At 41.9% G+C, this 21,079-nt stretch overlaps 1 long non-coding RNA gene across 1 annotated transcript in view; it reads left to right on the forward strand.

Annotated features, from left to right (window-relative positions):
* LOC126268139 (uncharacterized) overlaps nt 1-10,904 on the forward strand; it is a 35,252-nt gene extending 24,348 nt beyond the window's left edge. Inside the window, exon 3 of the long non-coding RNA XR_007549100.1 lies at nt 10,609-10,904. This is a non-coding gene — a long non-coding RNA (uncharacterized LOC126268139). The remainder of the gene's footprint in view (nt 1-10,608) is intronic.
* Nucleotides 10,905-21,079: the final 10,175 nt, after the last annotated feature.

Raw genomic sequence — 21,079 nt, forward strand, 5'->3', positions numbered from 1 at the left:
TTTCCGTAAAAGAGTCAAGGAAGTGCATTCCACATGCAGATTTGATTTCTGCCTAGTCTTAATTGAGTGAAAGCTGCTAACTTTTGGAAATAAGCTAATATTGCTAACAACAAACGACATTAAAGAAAATATATACTATGAGGGCAATGTCAGAATTCCCAGACTATTGAATAGGGGTCGACAAGAGGTTCTCGAACTTACACCACACATAGCTCAAACAACCCGTTTTTGAGCCAAAAATATCCTTTTCGAATCAGAAGAATTACCCCAAAGAATAATATCATATGACATAAGCGTATGAAAATATGCGTTCGTGTTGAACTGTCACTTATTTCAGATACTGTTCTAATGGTGTATAAAGCAGCATTTAGTTTCTGAACGAGATCCTGAACATGGGCTTTGCACAACAGCTTACTATCTATCCGAACGCCTAGGAACTTGAACTGTTCCGTCTCGCTTATAATATGACCATTCTGTCTGATCAAAATATCGGTTCTTGTTGAGTTGTGAGTTGGAACCTTTAAAAACAGAGTCTTACTGTGATTTAGCATCAATTATTTTCCACAAGCCACGAACTTATTTCATGAACTACATTATTTGATAGTGTTTCAATATTACACACAAGATCCTTCACAACCAAGCTGGTGTCATCAGCAAACAGAAATATTTTTGAATCACCTGTAATACTAGAAGGACTGTTGAAGGTGCTGCCTGACACTCAGGCGCTACAACAGTCGCGATGCTGAACTGGTGTCAAAATTTCAGACAGATTCATTCGTTGTGTGGTTGGAACCGAGGGTGTTGCTGAACTGAGACGGGAGTGGGGAGGGCCGGAGGGTGCGAGGGGGGGGGGGGGGGGTTGGAGGAACGCTTGGCGTCTTATACACGCTCGTGTTAATGTTACACCTCTCCCATAATCATGCCACCAGAGGGCGTTAAAGAGGAGGGCTGAAAAAGTAGAAAGTTTGCTGCTTCGGACCATGTTCAAATTTCGGTTCGAAGTGGTTCCACCCTGCACTCCAAAGGAAAAATTGCTGTCACGCTACACTCCAAAGACGTCAGGCCACCCAGGGAAGTAACCCAACATGCATGGGAATCAAGTGAAAAGTATTTTGAGCTCTTAGTACAAATACTCTCATTAGAATAACCTTATGCGTCCTGTTACCACTGTACAATGACATAAAACATTAATAAAATGGATGAAAATGAGAGGTGACAAATAAAAGAGGCCATGGAACATCTCACACTGTAGAATGTTTGGCTTTGTTGACAGAGGCACAACTTCACCTATTCGTCCCTGTCAAAGTGAAGTCCTCAAACGGGTTGTTTAAGTTCTGAAAACAGATGGAAATGCGATGGGGCCAAGTCGAGCGTGTATGGAAGATGGTCGATGACAGAGAATCCAAGTCGTCGGGTTGTTAGAGGCGTCGCAGCACTCGTGTGTGCTCTGGCATTGTCATGGTGAAGCATAGGGTGGCCCATGTACGGACGAGCTCTTCGAATTCGAAACATGATTGCAGCACGCTGTTTCTCACGCACCGACGCGATAACGGTACTCATCACAACCTTGCACGCTACAAACCGGAGCCCTCTAGCGGCAGAGGGCTGCAGATATGTAGGCATGGTGTAAAATGAGGTAGAATGTTTATAATGTTCGTTTTATTTAAGAAGCTTTCAGAGGTTCCACACACAAATTCGTAGGCATTACTTTTCAGCACGCCAGCGCCCTCGAACTTCTTCCCAAGCAAAGCTGCCAGCGAGGACGCTGGAAACAATTATGCACGTGGACAGTACACGACTGGCAAACGAGATGGCCGACGGGTGCTGGATCAAAATATGCGAGAGTGGGGAAACAGAGGTTTATTTTCAATTGCAATACAACAACTCTGACTACGTTGATGTTTTCCTTGTTTTCTTCCATCTAGACTCTTGTGGATACTCCACTGCGTATACTAGACGTAGACCAAGACAATTTCTGCGTGCTGCATCAGCTGCAGAGGAGCGAGGACAGTCCAATAGAAAATTCGTTCCAGTCGACGCTGGTGTGCGTCGGTCTCACGGAGGGGCAGGAGGGACGGTGCAGACAGCAGTGCATTGTGCTCTATCGGCTTTCTGGAAAGACTTTTCCGCTACGAACGTTCGCAAAAATTTTCTATTATAGCAGGAGGATTTGGTAAATAACATCGACAGTATTTAAGCCATTATTAAAACTTTGTAGGAGATATGTCGGTCTTGAAAGCTTTCTAAAATACGAGGGCGGGCGTGGGAATGACGGTCACCCGCTTCGGAGGCCTTTTCGGCGTCCAACCCCACATTCTTCCCTTTTCTTTTCTTTTTTCTCATATTATGGTCCCACAGTACGAAATAGTGCGCAAAGGGCGCCATATATAGGGTGGTCCATTGATAGTGACCTGGCCAAATATCTTACGAAATAACGATGAAACGAAAAATTTACAAAGAACGGAACTCGTCTAGCTTGAAGGGGGAAACCAGATGGCGCTATGGTTGGCCCGCTAGATGGCGCTGCCATAGGTCAAACGGATATCAACTGCGCTTTTTAAAATAAGAACCCCCATTTTTAGTACATATTAGTGTAGTACATAAAGAAACATGAATGTTTTAGTTGGACCACTTTTTTCAGTTTGTGATAGATGGCGCTGTAATAGTCACGAACGTATATGTACGCGGTATCACGTAACATTCCGCTAGTGAGGACGGTATTTGCTTCGTGATACATTACCTGTGTTAAAATGGACCGTTTACCAATTGCGGAAAAGGTCGATATCGTGTTGATGCATGGCTATTGTGATCAAATTGCTCAACGGGCGTGTGCTATGTATGCTGCTCGGTATCCTGGACGACATCACCCAAGTGTCCGGACCGTTCTCCGGATTGTGACGTTATTTAAGGAAACAGCAATTCTTCAGCCAGATGTGAAACGGCAACCACGACCTGCAACAAATGATGTCAAAGTAGGTGTTTTAGCTGCTGTAGCGGCTTATCCGCACATCAGTGGCAGACAAATTGCGCGAGAATCGGGAATCTCAAAAACGTCGGTGTTGGGAATGCTACGTGAACATCAGTTGCACCCGTACCATATTTCTATGCAACAGGAATTGCATGGCGAAGACTTTGAACATCGTCTACAGTTCTGCAACTGGGCACAAGAGAAATTACGGGACGATGACAGATTTTTTACACGCGTTCTATTTAGCGACGAAGCGTCATTCACGAACAGCAATAAGGTAAACCGGCATAATTTGCATTATTGGGCAACGGAAAATCCACGATGGCTGCGACAAGTGGAACCTCAGCGACCTTGGCGGGTTAATGTATGGTGCGGCATTATGTGAGGAAGGATAATTGGACCTCATTTTATCGATGGCAATCTAAATGGTGCAATGTATGCGGATTTCCTACGTAATGTTCTACCGATGTTACTGCAAGATGTTTCACTGCATGACAGAATGGCGATGTATTTGGGGAAAGTTGATGGATATTTGCTACCGTGATCCACCGACAACGCCTGACAACACGCGTCAGCGCATTGTCGATGCATGTGCGAACATCACGGAAGGCGAACTACTCGCTGCTGAGAGGAATGTCGTTACACCTATTGCCAAATGCTTTGAGGTTGACGGACATCGTTTTGAGCATTTATTGCATTAATGTGGTATTTACAGGTAATCACGCTGTAGCAGCATGCGTTCTCAGAAAAGGTAAGTTTTCAAAGGTACATGTATTATCACATAGGAAAAACAGGAATAAAATGTTCAAAGGTACCAACGTTCGGTATTTTAATTTGAAAAACCTACCTGTTATCAACTGTTCGTCTAAAATTGTGAGGCATATGTTTGTGACTATTACAGCGCCACCTATCACAAAGCTAAAAAAGTGGTCCAACTAAAACATTCATATTTCTTTACATACTACACCAGTATGTAATAAAAAATGGGGGTTGCTATTTTTAAAAAACGCTGTTGATATCCGATTGACCAATGGCAGCGCCATCTAGCGGACCAACCATAGCGCCATCTGGTTTCCCCCTTCAAGCTAGGCAAGTTTCGTTCTTTGTAGTTTTTTCGTTTGATGCTTATTTCGTTAGATATTTCGCCCGGTCACGATCATTGAACCACCCTGGATTGGCTGGATTGATTTTTAGACGCACGTTTCTGGAAGAAGGGTTGAGTACACTTGAATCGAAGCCCCGCACTTTTCCTGTGTGCGTGGGATTACAGAGGCGTCTCCCCAATGTTTTCATTGGTGGAACAGATATGTCACTTTCTGATTAATAGTTGCTGCTTGAGGCACGGAAACGTTCGCAGACCTGACGCGCTCTACACTTTTAACTTCACCCTGGAAATTCTATGAGTAGAATGATTTGAGGCTCTCCTTGCAGCGGGGGCACTTTGTGCTCTCTTTGGAGCAGGATCAGTTCGCGTCTTACACTCCGCAGAGACGCTTTCGGTTTGGCACGCAGCTGAGGCGCTTTGCCGTCGCAACACTACCGGCGCAGGCGTGGCTAGCGGCCGCTCCCACAGAGCCGCGCATAGCGAGCCACTGCCGCCTCCAGCAGCCAGCGCATTCAGACTCCGGCGTTGGTGAGATTCACGGGCAGCACCGGCGGTACAGGCCGCGTTGAATCTGATAACAGCCAATAATTTCGCAGTTAGGCTCTGCCTGTCCACTGGGGCTGCCGAAGTTGCGCAGCAACGTCACTTATACTCCAAGCGCTGCTGTCGAGTCGTCAATTTGAGTCTCCTAAAACTTACTGTGTTACAGACCTGATCTTACCATCACAGTACTTCCCGTCCTGAACTTTGCCAGCTTCAATTTTTTGTTGTCTTATGATTATTATTACTGTCGTCGCATCCGGAGTAACTTCTAACCAAATCAACTTGTGGTAATAAACTCAGGAAGTGTTGCGACTTTGAAATTCATTTCATAGCTGATCATCCCTGCCAATAATTAAGGAAGCTATATAATTACCCCCACCTATTGACCCATTGCTGGGCCGAAAATGAGCGTTTATTGACTCCACTCCACAAAGTTTAACTAGCGTGCTCCGCTGGGGAAGATATCTACATAAGTAACTAACCGGCATCAGTGCTCACTCTCTTTAATAGCGAGGGCGGGTTTTACAGCCCATTACTGCCCGAATTGCTTTTTAATTTTTTCAACATTTATTACTTTTACCCTCGTTGGTACAATAGAAAACGAGTGTTTAAAGTGAGAAGCCATTTTTACCCACACAGTTTTAATATAATATAGGACGTATCAAAAAGAATCATCCGATTAAAAAAAAAAGATAGCTATTATGTTGTTTGAGATACGTGCATGAACGACGTACTGTTGGAAAGAGCAAACTCTCGAGTTTTACACGGTTCCCGCCAGGTAGCAGCCGTGTGCGCCCACTTCAGTTGTAGTAAAACTTGTGTTGGGACAACAGAAAGCGTTTTCTGCCCTACGTACTGCGCAGTGCTGGGCAGTAATAACTGTTCACCGAGACGTTCAAACTAGGTATGATGTGGGTTTTCCTACGGCACAGAGCATTAGGCGATGGCATGAACAATTCCAAGAAACAGGTTGTTTGTGTAAAGCCAAATCGCCGGGGTGTCGCCGAGTGTCCGAAACATCAACCATAGTTTCACATGCAGTCCGCAGAAATCCGTTCGCCGTGCAGCTCGGCAGCTCAAGATGCCCCCGGCGCCCGTCGGGCGTGTGTTGCGTCGTCGTTTACACATGAAACCATACAAAATTCAGATGCTGCAAGCTCGTCGTGAAGGTGACAAACAACAACCCGTGGAGTTCTATAATTTTGTCCTCGGCAAGATGGAGAATGACAGTATTCTTCCTCGCTTACTGTTTAGTGACGTGGTAACACTCCATTTAAATGGAAAGGTGAACCGTCATAATGTGAGAATACAGGGTACGGAACAACAACATTAAGTTGTAAAACATGAGAGGAACTCTCCAAAACGTAATGTGTTTTTTCAGTTCCAGGGGAAAAGGTATACACTTCATTTTCCTATCCCGAGGACACTGTTACAGGAAGCACATATCGCGACATGCTTAAGAACTTTCTTTTCCCGCAGTTGGAGACTGATTCGAATGCCTTCATTTACCAACAGTATGGGGCACCGACCCAATAGCATCTGGAAGTGCGAGAATTTTTAAATCAAAGGATTACTGAACGTTAGCCGGCCGTTGTGGCCGAGCGGTTCTGGGCGCTACAGTCTGGCCGCAGGTTCGAATCCTGCCTCGGGCATGGATGTGTGTGATGTCCTTCGCTTAGTTAGGTTTAAGAAGTTCTAAGTTCTAGGGGACTGATGACCTCAGCAGTTAAGTCCCATAGTGCTCAGAGCCATTAACCATTACTGAACGTTGGATAGGTCACAATGGACCAAATGATTCAGCCTTACATTACTGGCCTCCCAGGTCACCAGACCTGATTGTATGTGATTATTTCTTGTCGGGGTTTATAAAAGACTCCGTTTATGTGCCTCCGTTACCAACAACAATGAATGAACTGAGACATCGCGTAACAGCAGCTGTGGAAGCTGTAACTCAAGACATGCTAGCTGCAGTGTAGGAATAATTTGAATACCGCATTGAGACATGCCATGCATCTCAAGAGCGGCATATTGAACACATATCAAAAGGTATGAAAAAAAACTTTCTTAGTTTCCCATTCAAAAAAAACTAAATTCATTGTATATGTTTATTAGTTTCACAAATACAGTCGTGACAAATCGTATGATTCTTTCTGATACACCCTGCGTACTGTACCATACATGTAATGCTAAGAGCTACTGAGAGCAAAACATACATTTGTCTAATGGGATTTCAGAATTTTGTGCTCAAAGAAAAAAATTGAACACGCGTAAAAAAATAAATTAAAATTTAAACAACTAAGGCCTACTTGGTGTTACAATCAGTAAAACAAACAGCGCACAGTCCCATATTACATTTGTTGCACTGCTTATGATCTGATGTTTTATATTGTTACAACACATCGTCTTCTTTTGGGTCGTGTGTTTCCGCTATCAGTTGTTTCGTTGCATCAAATCGGAGCTCACCTGTGTCGGTACTGGGGTGCAGGTTTCGTCCAGGCCCTTTCACTGGTGTCGTATTCGTCCACATGTATGCTTTCATAACTTCTTTTTGAAAACTTACATAAGACATTGTATTTCTATTTGTGCGACAGAATTTCCACACATTGTGTACAGTGACATCAAACAACCAATCGAAAAGAGCATGGGACTATCTTCGTTACAGACATTTATCCTGTATTGATTTACATTTTGATCCATTCGATCAGTTCACCCACGTGCTTGTTGTATCCTGTCAGAATGGAAGGTTGAGGAGCTACAAATATATTTTAAAAAACTATATTAAAAAACTAAAAACCCGCCTCGATTGCGAAAAAAGCACCTAGTGTTAAGTGTTAACCCAGTTTTCGGCGTAGATAACTACACCTTCTTCAGAACAACAATAACACGTAACACTAGGTGCTTTTTTCGCAATCGAGGCGGGTTTTTAGTTTTTTAATATATTAACCAACGATTGCTGACGCACTGCGATGTTGAAGGTTCACAAATATGTATCCTTAACCAGTGACGATATCTTTCAACATGAGTTACTGGATCCACGCCAGTTGAATTTGTTGTGTTGCTATGATCTTGAGTCCGAAAACTGGTTTGTTGCAGCTCTCCACGTTACTCTACCCTGTGCGAACGTCTTCATCTCCGAATAACTGCTGCAACCAACATCCTTCTCAGTCGACTTACTGTATTCCTCTCTTGGTCTCCCTTGACGATTTTTACCCCCCACACTTCACTCCAGTACTGAACTGGTGATTCCTTGAGGTCTCAGACTATGTCCTGTCAACTGATCCCTTGTTTTGGTCAAGTTGTGCCGCAAATTTCTTGTCACCCCAATTATATTCAGTACGTCTTCATTAGTTACGTGATATACCCATATAATCTTCAGCATTCTTCTATAGCACCACGTTTCGAAAGCTTCTATTCTCCTTTTCTGTAAATTGTTTATCGTCCATGTTTCACTTCCATACTTCGCTACACTTCGGCAAAGATTTTATAGCACTTAATTCCATATTCGATGTTAACAAATTTCTCTTCTTCAGAAAAGTTTTTCTTGCCATTGCTAGTCTAAATTTTATATCTTCCCTACTTTGACCATCATCAGTTATTTTCTCAAATAGCAGAACTAATCTAATCCCCTCAGCATCACCTGATTTAATTCGACTATATTTCACTAGCCTTGTTTTGCTTTCATTGATGTTCTTCTTGTATTCTACTTTCAAAGCACCGTCCATTCCATTCAACTACTCTTTCGTTTCCTGTCTCTTACAGAATTACAATGTCATCGACGAACGTCAAAGTCTTTATTTCTTCTCCCTGAAACTTAATTCCTACTCAAAATTTTTCTTTGCTTTCCCTTTTCTAGTTTTTCAATATACGTATTGAATAACGTCAGGGATAGGCTACAACCCATAATAGGCTATAAACTTCCTTCTCAAACACGTCTCGATTCTCATAAGTGCTACCTGAGTTCTGTACAAGTTGTAAATAGCATTTCGCTCCCTGTATTGTACCCCTGCTACCTTTAGAATTTCAAAGAGAATATTCCAGTCGACTTTCTCTAAGTCTACAAATGCTGTAAACGTATGTTTGCCTTTCCTTAACCTGTCTTCTAAGATAAGTCATAGGGTCATTTTGTCTCGCGTGCTCCTACATTTCTCCAGAAACCAAACCAATCTTACCCGACGTCGGCTTCTACCAATTTTTCCATCCTTTTGTTAAGAATTCGTGTTAGTATTTTGGAACCACGATTTACTAAACAGATTTGGGGTTTTTCGCACATGTCAGCAACTGATTTCTTTGGCATTGGAGTTATTTGATTCTTGTTGAAGTCTGAGGGTATTTCGCCTGTCTCATACATCTTGCAGACCAGTTGGAAGAGTTTTGTCATGAATGGCTCTCCCAAGGCTATCTGTAGTTTTGACGGGACGGATTGTAATCTGCTCACGGGGCCTTGTTTCGTTTTAGGTCTTTCAGTGTTCAGTGTTCTCCCAGTATTATATCTTCCATCTCATCTTGATCTACGTACTCTTCCATTTCTATAATTTTGCCTTCTAGTTTATGTCCCTTGTATAGACTGCCTACATGCTCCTTCCACCTTTCAGCTTTCCCTTCTTTTATTACTACGGCTTTCCCACCTGAGCTCTTGATATTCATACAATTGCTTCTCTTTTCCCTAAAGGCTTCTTTCATTTCTCTATGGGAGATATCTACCTTTTTCCTAGCGAAATAGTGTGCTAAATCCTTAGACTCTGGCCATTCCTGCTTAGCCATTTTGTATTTTCTGTCAATCGGATTTTTTAAACGTTTATATTCCCTTTCGCCTGCTTCATTTGTTACATTTTTACATTTTTTCCTTGCATCAATTAAATTCAATATCTCTTGTGTTACCCAAAGATTTGTACTTGGCCTTGTTTCTTTGCCTGTTTGATTCATATTACCTTCATTATTTCATCTCTTAAAGCTACCACTCATCTTCTACTATACTTCTTTCCCCTTTTTTAGACGAGCGTTGCCTATTGCTTCCCTTGAAACTCTTAGCAACCACTGGTTCTTTCAGCTTATCCAGGTCTCATCTCTTAAATTTCTTACTTTTCCCGATTTCTTCAGTTTTAATCTAAAGCAATAGGTTGTAGTCAGTCCGCATGTATCCCGGGAAATCTCTTGCAATTTAGAATCTGTTTCCGAAACCTCTATCTTACAATTATATAGTCAATCTGAAACATTCTGGGGTCTCCAGGTCTCTCTCACGTACACAGCCTTCTTTTATGATCCTCACACCAAGTGTTAGCGATGATTAAATTATGCTGTGTGCAAAATTCTACCAGGCAGCTTTCTGTTTCACGGCTTTTCTCGAGCCTATATTTATCTAATATTTTCCCCTCTCGTCCTTTTCGTACTATCGATTTCCAGTCCCCTATCACAGTTAAATTTTCGTCTCCCAGTTAAATTTTCGTCTCCCTTAACTATCTGAATAATTTCCTTTATTTCAGCATAAATTTCTTCAATTTCTTCATCATCCGTGGAGCTAGTTGGAATATAAAACTGTAGTAGACGTGGGCTTTGTGTCTATCTTGGCTACGATAATGCATTCACTACGCTGTTCATAGTAGCTTACATGGCTTCCTATTTTGTTATTAATTATAAAACCCGTAACTGCATTACCACTATTTAATTTTTTATTTATAGCCCTGTATTCACCTGGCCATGAGTCCTGTCACTCCTGCAACCGAACGTGGCTAATCCCCATTGTATCTATTACCCTTTGCACATTTTCTGTCTCACCTGCCCAATTAAGGGATCTAATATTCCATGATCCGTAGGACGCCAGTTTTGTTTCCTCTAATGACGACATCCTCCTGAGCAGTTCTTGCCTGGATATCCGATATAGGTTTATTTTACCTACGTAATATTTTACCCAAGAAAGTGCCATCATCAAGTAACCATACAGCAGAGCTGCATGCCCTCGGGAAAAATTACAGCTGTAGTTTTCCCTTGCTTTCAGCCGTTTGCATTACCAGCGCAGCAGCGCTGTGCACTCCTGAAGCATCGACTGCACACCGACCAGCGCAACGCCGCTAAACAGCATCAAGAAGACGTGGACCTGCAGGCCAGTGGAAAGAGCGTGCGTCACCACACCTCCAGAAAGACAGAGTTCAGCGCCCGCTGTCGGTGCTGACTTACCCACCTACCCATTGCTGGTCAGCTCAGCTCGCTTGCGGATTTCGAGAACATCAGTACTGAGTAATGGAAAGACGTTTCTTATCCTACATTCTGTGTGTAGTAATAGGGAATAAAGTACCTGTGTGTAGGAAGCACAGGGATCAAGTTAAGTTATGGTTCTCTTTGTTTTAGAAATAAAGTGTTATATCGGTCAGCATGTGATATGTACAGATCATCTTGGATTCCTGCCACCAGTCATCGCATCATCTCTCCTTCCTTGTTTGCAGACTCCCACAGCAGTCGACACAGAAACGCCATTTTGGTTGATGTTACAAGACCAGATCAGTCAGTCATCCAGACTGTTGCCCCTGAAACGTCTGAAAAGGTTGCTGCTGCCCTCTTCAGGAGCCACACGTTTGTGTGGCCTCTCAACAAATATCTGTGGTTGCACCTGCGGTACGGCTATCTGTATCACTGAGGCACACAAGCCATCCCAAGGATGGCAAGATACATGGTTAAAGGGGCCAGTTGTATTTTTGCTGCAGAAACAAACGCAGAAACAGATAATTTCCTTCATGTGTGGTGTACTGAAATGAACGTTGAAACTAATCTCCATTAGTAAGAGGTTTCTTTATGCTGTGAAAGATGACAATGCAATTGTTACCCGCTCGACACCACAATTAACAACTTCTGTGATGATACAGTGATTAGTACCCTGAACCATCGAGCAATATTCGTCACTCAACACATGGACTGTAAACGGTCTAAGTTCTCTAACTATGTAGAAATGAAAAAAAATGTCTATTGTATTTAAAATGTGATACTGTAAGAGATGTTTGTTCTGTTTTTTGGTTCATGGCTCAAGTGGACGGCATGGCGGTAGCAGAAGGATCAGTCTTTCCATCGTCAGGCTGCGCTCTTTGCTGGTTCAACATTGACGTTAAAAGGGCAGCCAGTTACCAAAGAAGACCTCCAGAAGCGATTCACCCGACCCTACATGAATAACTGAACCAAAAAGATTTAAAAATTGTACATTTTAATAAAATATGTAATCAGTTCATGTTCAGATTTATCGACAAACAGGTGGAATTTCTATGTATAAGTTATTAATGTTGAATACCTGGCAATATTACTATAGTGTAATGGTTTCTGTAAGAAGTTGTTAAGAGAAAATCACAATAATATTGAAGATTTTCGGAAATTTACTTGAAAATTGGTTTGCGACTGAGAAGCCTACTATATGTCAGTCACGTTAAGTTTCTAGGCACTGACGTTTGATTTTTACGCAGCTCAGTCTCATATACAAGATTGTGTCTCTGCCTTAGTAAAATTATGTATTTGAGGTTTGCGGACTTTATACTAAAGCTAATCATGCGGAACTTTTGTTGACATTAGGAAGACTAAAGTAAGAACAGGATCAGAGTTCTGGGATCTCCCGCTAAATTCAAGGATCGATTTCAACCTAATTTGGCACAGAAATAGCACACTTCACAAGTGTCATCCGTGTGGAGTTAGAATCTGCTAGGTTCCATTGGAAGGAAGATGAGGGCAAAAAATTAATCCGTGTCTGAAGTGTAAACTGTCCTGCATGATAGGCTTGTTGAGTTGGGGTAGTTTTGGCCTGCCTCAGCTACCTGCTTCGCAAGGCAGCCTACAAGTCAGTGGTAAGAAACAGTTTTTCAACCCCAGTGCGTAATCTGCACTCTACTGCATCCTTGGAGTAGTATCAGATGGCTTCATCGATCTGCTTTGTGGGGCAGCCTACATGTCAGGTGCAAAAAACAGTTTCTTTCTCCCTATCTTGCACAGTGCTCTACTAGATTGCATATTGTGAGAGAATTATCCTCCTGATTTGTCGACCTGTTTAGCATCCAAGAATTCAAATAAACTTGTGTGAGAACTTTATGTCAGACCTAAATCACTATGGCTGTGTGGTGAGGTATCACCCATCTTCTCCAACTGCAGTTTGCAGAAATAATCCTCAGAGTATCACATGTGTTGAGATGTTTGCATAGTACAAATGCGCCATAATGAGTCTGGCACAGAGCAGTATTCTCCACAAAATTTTAGTTATTAGTGCCGAGAATTGCATTAATAGTACAAGTGACCTGACTAGCTTCTACCGATTTTTTTGGACAATAATGAATAATACTAATGTAATGTTTATGCAAGGATTCTGGAACATTTGTTCTTTCATTCCTGTGTCAGTAATTGTGAGAAGCAGTCCACTACTGTGAACAAAGGCAGTTGATTTTAAATATTTTCACCACAGCCTCAGTCTCATCACACCATGGATTTAGAGTAGGTTTAACAATCAAAATATTTCTTCATTCAGGTACAGAGTCTGTAGTCCCTTAATATACCAACGATTGCATGCCATTTACTTAAATTTATGAAATACTACTTAAATAACAGGGATACATGCTACATTCCAGTATTACGTAAAGCATGTTGGTGGGGTCTATTCTTGAGTACTGCTTGAATGTATGGGATCCACACCAGGTCAGATTAAAGGAAGATTTCAACAAGAATCCAGTCTTTTCCGTTTCGCAAGATACTTGAGAAATTTCATGCCATCTGAGAATTTCTTTGTGGACAATAATCATCATTCCTACCAGGCACTGTATGTGCCATGTCTTTCAAAAGAAAAAGACTGTTCAAACTAAGTATCAACTGGAACGAATTTTTGACTCTGCAGCAAAGCGTGTGCTGATATGTAACTTCAGCTTCGCTCATATACACATTTGATGCATATGCTGCACACATCACCTACTCTCTCTCTCTGTGTCCACCTCCTCCTCACCTCATCCCTCTGCCCACCTCATCCTCCCACCTCTATCTGTCCATTTCCTTCCACCCTCTCTGTCCACCTACTTATCCTCCCTCTCTCTCTCTGTCCATATCCTCCTTCCCTATCTCTCTGCCTGTCTTCTCCACGCTCTCTCACTGTCCATCACCTCCTCCACCCTCTCTCCTTGTCGATCTCCACCTCCCCCTTCATTCCTTATCCATCTCCTCCCTCTTCTTTCTCTTCACCTCTTTCCCCCTCTATATGACAAAGTCCTCCTACTAAATCTACCTCTTCATCTCCTCCTCCCCACTCTCCATGATCTCCTCCTTCCTCTCTTTGTCCATCTCCTCAGTGCCCTTTCTCTAACTTACTCCACCTCCCTCTGACCATATACTACTCCCTCATTTCCTGTCCTTCTCCCTACCCCTCTTCCTTCTCTACATGCCCACTACTCCACTATAACTTCCACCTGCCTACTGCTCTCTCTCTCCTCCCAGTTCTCACTGAAATTTCCTCCTCCACCTCTGTCTGTCCCCTCTTTGCCCCTCTCTCTGTCCCTCTCATCCTCACACTCTCTCTATCCAAGTCCTCTTCCTATATCTCTTCATCCACCTCCTACAGAGAGATGGGGAGGAGGAAGAGGTGAACACAGCATGTGGGAGGACGATATGTGTGCAATACACATGTCAAAACCATACCTGGACAAATTGTGTGCAATATATGTGTTGAGTCCATACATGTTCAAAGCCACAGGGAAGAAGCTGGTCTATATATGTATGTATGTAATGGGCATCTCCTCCCAAATGCCTGGATCAATGTCAACTGAATTTGCCACACAAACAGAAAACTTCACAACTATCAGAAGTAGGAGCAAAGATACAGCAAAATTATTTTTTCTGCCCCTGCCATATAGGCTGTGATGCATGACAAATGTATTGTATGGGAATAGTATCGACCTGCTTTACAGGTCAGCCTATGGTTCAGGTGCGAAAAACTGTTTTAAAGCCCTAAATGTGCAGATAAAATTTTTTGAAACATTGTTCACGGAAATAACAGTGTTTGAAAAGCACTACTAAAATTATAATGAAAAATCAAGCATGGCATGGAGTAGAAACTTCCCTGGGAAGGTGTGAAGATCAACTTCTGTCTCAAACAGCCATATGAAGAATCTCACACATATCGAAACTAGTCACCTTTCAATATAAAAATAAATTATTTTAGCAGTCAGTTTTAATTAAAAATTTTAACCTGATGTTTATTCTGTCCTGCATGACAGTCATATTGTGGGATTAGTACAGGCTGCTTTATCGACAGGCTTTGCAGAGGAACACATGTGGATGAATGTGGCTGGGTGAGTGTTGAGATGGGTATCTGAGGGAATGGACACAGGGGAGGCATCAGAGGGGGATAAGAAAAGGGAAGGGATGAGGGGATGGATAACAAAAAGAAGGGAAAAGGACATCAACAGGGAGAGGGGGCAAGAGAGGATGTATAAGGGGGATTGGGCATGAAGGGATGGATAGGGAGAAAGGGACAAAGGAGTGTTGGGACAGAGTGAGGGGATTAATAAGAGAGAATGGATAGCAAGAGGGGACAGAAGGATATGGATAGAGAAAAAGCAGGAGGAGGTGGATAGGGAGAGAGGGAGAGGATCAGATGAACAGAGAAAGGGGGGACTAGGAGATGGAGAAAGAGAGAGAGGAAGAGTAGATGAACAGAGAGAGTCTGAGGAGGAGATGCACACACAGAAGAGAGCAGAGGAAATGGAGAGAGAGAGAGAGGGGCAAGGAGAGGACAGAAAAAGAAAGTTGAAGAAAGAGATGTACAGAGTTATGGGGAGAAGGGGAAGATGCAGAAGCTATGAGGTTGGTGCAAGAGGATAATGGGCAGGAAGAGGGGGTGTAGGATATGGACAGGAAACAGGAATATGTATAGAGGGGGGAAAATATGTTGGGAGACAGGATGGAGGAGGCGAACAAAGACAGGGAATGTGACAGAGAGAGAGTCGGGAGGAGGAGATGTAGAGGTAGATATAGGAGGACAAGGTTTCCAGAGAGATGAAGGGAGAAAAAGGTCAACAGAGAGAAGGAGGAAAAGGATATGAACAAGGAGTGAGGGGGAAGGTGGAGCCAGACATGGAGTGAGGTTGGAGGAGGAGATTGGAAGGGAGAGAGGGCATAGGAGGAGCCAAGCAGAAGGAGATGGGCAAAGAGATGAGAGAATATGGAAGGAGATGAGAGGTTGAGATGGACACAGTGATGAGATGAGGAAGGGGTGGACAGAGAGAGAGATAGGGGATGATGTGTGCAATATATGTGCCAAATGTGTATGTGATTGAAGTCATGAAGCCACAGCTAATTTTTTTCAAATACACAAAGAAATAACCCAGTGAATTCCACATCCAAGATTATCTACAGTTGGTTCAAATGAGTGCCCAAAAGTTGTATCCACTCAGGACAGGTATGCTATGTTGCTGATGATGGATTCATAACACACATGTCCCATAATGTCCAAGGTAGACTTAGCTGCAGAATATTCCAGAATAATGTTCAGTATGGATCCATTCATGTGTGATCCAGGGTAGTGGTCAGAAATGGATCCACACACAGTAGATCTGGGAGATAGGATAAGGGCCCCATGGGGCGTCAACACACAAAATAGCGTAACTGAGCTATTCAAGTGTTTACAACACAGTAACATCAACACAGCCCCCACAGCAGACCACGTATGTGCGTCTGTTTTAGAGTGGGGTGGTTGGCTTTGGCATCTGGTGTTATATCTATGGAAATTTGAAAGAAGTGTAGTTTATAGATACCCTGGCATGTTGGAACTCTGCACGAGAGCTGGATGGAAAAAAATAGCAACCCACACCTGGAAATGTACGCAACGAGAGCAAGTCTACACTTGTACATTTATGTACAAAATATGGAAATATACGAAAAAAATAGGAAAACAATAAAGAATGTCAAAATTGCAGTAAAATCCAGACACGACATGGCCATACAGGATATCTGTGTTCATACAGAGCAGAAGTCAAAATGACTGGAGTTCTCTTGTGTACTTTCTTAGAAAGTTACGTCTTTTGCCAAGGAAGAGAACTATTATAATCTCAGCACCATCTGTCCTTGAAATGACTGAGAGATCTGTATTGAAGCCTGAGAAAGCTCACAGGACCCTGGGAAAATTATATGGAGTTTGTCATTTATACAAAGGAAGGGGTAGATGTGATGTCACACAGACGCTTATAAATAAAAAGAAAGCATTATACAGATGGAGTAATCAGTAGAAAGGGGCTTTATGTCCTTAATGTTAATAGTCAGTGAAGTGACAAAATTCATAGGATAGGGATATACACATATGTATAATATGTATGTACAGGTGGCAGTAATATTGCTTACACAAGGTATCAAAAGGCACTGCATTGGCAGAGCTGTTCAAATGGCTGTGAGCACTATGGGACTTAACTTCTGAGGTCATCAGTCCTCTAGAACTTAGAACTACTTAAACTAACCAACCTAAGGACATTACACACATCCATGCCTGAGGAAGGATTCGAACCTCGACCGTAGCGGTCGCGCGGTTCCAGACTGTAGCGCCTAGAACCGCTCGGTCACCTCGGCAGGCGGCAGACCTGTCATTTGCACGCAGGTGACTCCTGTGAAAAGGTTTCTGACGCGATTACGGTCTCATGACAAAATTAACAGACTTCGAATGCAGAACGGTTGTTATAGCTAGGCGCATAGGACATTCCATTTCGGAAATCATTAAGGAATCCAACATTCCAAGACAAACATTGTCAAGAGTGTGCCGAGAATACCAAATTTTAGGCATTACCCCTCGCTTTAGACGACGTAGTGGCCGACGGAATTCACTTAACGACCGAGAGCAGCGGCGTTTGCATAGAGCTGCCAGTGCTAAATGCCATGCAACACTATGTGAAATAACGGCAGAAATCAATGAGGGACGTATGATGAATGCATCCATTAGAACAGTGCGGCGAAATTTGGCGTTAATGGGCTTTGGCAGCAGGCGAAGGGCGCGAGTGCCTTTGCTAAAAGCAAAAGTCATCAGTCCTCCAGCGCCTCCAGCGCCTCTTGTGGGCTCTTGACCATATCGGTGGGACTCAAGAAGACTGAATAACCGTGGCTTGGTCGTGTGTGTCCCAATTTTATTTGGTAAGAGCTGGTGGTAAGGTTCGAGCATGGCTCAGATCCCACAAAGCCATGGACCCACGGTGTCAACAAGGCACTGTGAAAACTGATGGTGTCTTACTAATGCTATGGGTTGTGTTTAAATGGAATGAAAAGAATCGTCTGGTCCAATTAAACCTATCATTGACCGGAAATGGTTATGTTTTTCTACTTAGAGACAGTCATTGGAATTCATGCACTTAATGTACCCAAGCAATTATGGAATTTTTATTGATGATAATGCTCCATGTCACTGGGCCACAACTGTCCACAGTTGGTTTGAAGAACATTCTGGACAATTCGAGCATGTGGTTTGGCCATCCAAATCGCCCATCATGGATTCCATCGAACATCTGTGGGACACAATCGAGAGGTCAGTTCATGCTCAAAATCCTGCACTGGCAACAACTTCCCAATTATGGACAGCCACAGAGGCAGCAAAGATCAGTATTTCTACAGGGAACTTCCATCGACGTGAGTCCATTACACATCGAGTTGCTGATACCCTATTATCCCATGACTTTTGTCACCTCAGTGTAACTGCAACAGAGGGACTGACACCACATATACTTTAACAGTGGAAAGATGGTGCATTCAAGAGAGACATGCTGACAAGACGAAACTGTCATACATCCCTAGCTCTGTGTGTGTGTGTGTGTGTGTGTGTGTGTGTGTGTGTGTGTGTGTGTGTGTGTGTGTGTGTGTGTGTGTGATGAAATGGTAGTTATTTATATTTGGATTCTGAATGCTGTGGTGTTCTCTACCAATACATGAGAGTTGCATACCAAATGTATCTGGAATCATAAAAATATTTGGATGCAGTGTAAAGTGGTATGATTCTAGAATTGAAAAGCGATACATATCGACAGCAGGATGAATTAGTATAGATGAAATCACGAGAAGTTTACTGATCATAGATGCCATATATTTTATCTACATCAGTTAGAGTAGCACCTAATGCTATTACACAGTATTTAATTTTTTTAAAACTATTTCGATTGTCCTCTCTGGCAGCATCAGTTGGAAATTTACTGCTTTCGAACATATACCGTTGACTGAAAGCTTGTTGGAGAGAGACAGTCAGTGAAGCAGTCACTGCAGATACTACCCATATCTCACTGGTGCTGTGTAGAAACCTATACCTCACAGTGCTGATTCAGCAGGGTTATTCGATAACTCCATCTACCAGCCTGCTAGTTCCTGTCGCCATCATATGGTTTTAATGTTTAATGTTTCATTGTCACATATTATTATTATTTAAATAAGAAATTATACTCTTGATATAAAGAGGGCCTCAGAGAATTTAACATGGATTTCCTTCATTAGTATGTGTTTAGAGTAGCACCATGCATACCGAAAAAAAAATAACATCCACCATACCCATGGCTCTGGCCATCAACATGGCAGCATACACACACACACACACACACACACACACACACACAAACACACACACACACACACACACACACACACACACACACACACACACACACACACACAATAGTATGTAATTACATCCACACTTAGAGTGTATGACTGAAAGTGCTGTCATGTTGTGTCTTTACTCAGATGTGTTTCTTCTGACAATACAAATAATGGTCTAAAGTGTGTTTGACTTGTGCTGATCTAACACAAAATATTATCTATCGGTCTATAATCATCGTTATTTAATGTGGAAATCAATTACTCTAACTTGTGCTGTTGATGTGCTCATAAAAAATATCACAGAAATATTTATAAACACACCTCACAGAGTGCAATTGGTAAAAACCATTCAGGTTTTATCATATTTTTTAACATCTTAGGTTAACATGTTAGTAACATTTTGATAGGAGTATTGGCAGGCTCTGAGTGTTAGTGGGTGCCTGATCCTACTAGACATTCTGCAAAGCTCCTGTGGGTCCTCACTGCAATTGTACAAATTATTTTCACTACCTTTCATTTCTTTATTATTACTGTTGTTATTTTGGAAGGGACACGTAACCTCATAGCCATCAGACTCTGAATAATAACCTGATGCTTACATCAATGACTTCTCTGCTAGTAAATGTGTGAAAAGGGTGCATTACTATATTACCTGAAAATAGAATACAGCAGCTATACAAAGACATGAATACTGTACAAAAAAACATAAAGTTCACAACAAAAGAAGAACAAGAAAAATCTCTCAACTTTCTAGACATAACCAAAAGAAAAGACACTAACAAACACACACTTGACATATACAGAAAACTCATAAGTGACACTATCTTAAATGGAACCTTAAACCAACCACAGATTCACATATAGGCTGCAATCAGACCCATGTTAAAAAAAAAAAAAAACTGGACAGAATCCCCCTAAGCAAATCAGATTACCAGGAAGAGCTAGACATTATAAAACAAATAGCATTAAAAATGGACACACAGAAACAACAGTAGACAAACTAAACAGAAAAATGAAGACACAAATAATGACAAAAACTAACCAAACCATTCCAACACATACAACCTGCATGACTACAAAAAAAAATGGCGTACAATTACCTACCACAACAAAGTCACAGGTAGCAGATACAAACAACAAGGCACAAACATTGCTTACAAAACAAAGAACTCAATACAAAAGCACATCCAAAAACTGAAATCAAAATCAGACAGTTAACAACAATCTCGTATCTATCGACTCAGTTGCAGAGATTGTGAAAACATGTACATTGGAATGACTGGCAGTACGTTCCACACAAGATATAAAGAACACATCAGAGCATTTAAATACCATACAAACCATTCAACATTTGCAGATTATCTAAAACAAGAACACCATAGACCAAGCAATACTGAAAAGATATGAACACCTACTAATCAGTAAGGACAGACACCTCCTCAATTTCTAAGAAAATTTCCACATATACAAAGCATTAACACAAAATAAACAGTTGCTGAATGACCAAATAGATATTGGAAACCAGACTCTATATAAAATAATTGATGAAATTACATGAAAAAGAAAGGAGCCTTTTCCATCCTTCACCTCTCCCAATCTCCCATCTAACTTTCCCCTCTCAATTTCATTTGGCTTATTGCTTCTCACCTCCTCCAAGTCACACTCCATCACACCACTATGTACTGATATACACTCATCAAGGCTTCTCCCTTCCTCAACAAAAAAACTACATAACTATTTCTTCATTACTCTTATAAAGTATATAAATAAACAGCTGTATAATTAAATAGAAGTACACAACTACAATAAATTTAAAAAAAGAGTATAGATCAAAAGTAAACTAGTGGCAGTGTTACGTTGTCAATATTACAAAACACAAACCATAATACGTACTTAGAAGTACA

This window comes from Schistocerca gregaria, chromosome 4 (assembly GCF_023897955.1).
Source record: "Schistocerca gregaria isolate iqSchGreg1 chromosome 4, iqSchGreg1.2, whole genome shotgun sequence".
In the NCBI taxonomy this organism is placed as follows: domain Eukaryota; kingdom Metazoa; phylum Arthropoda; class Insecta; order Orthoptera; family Acrididae; genus Schistocerca; species Schistocerca gregaria.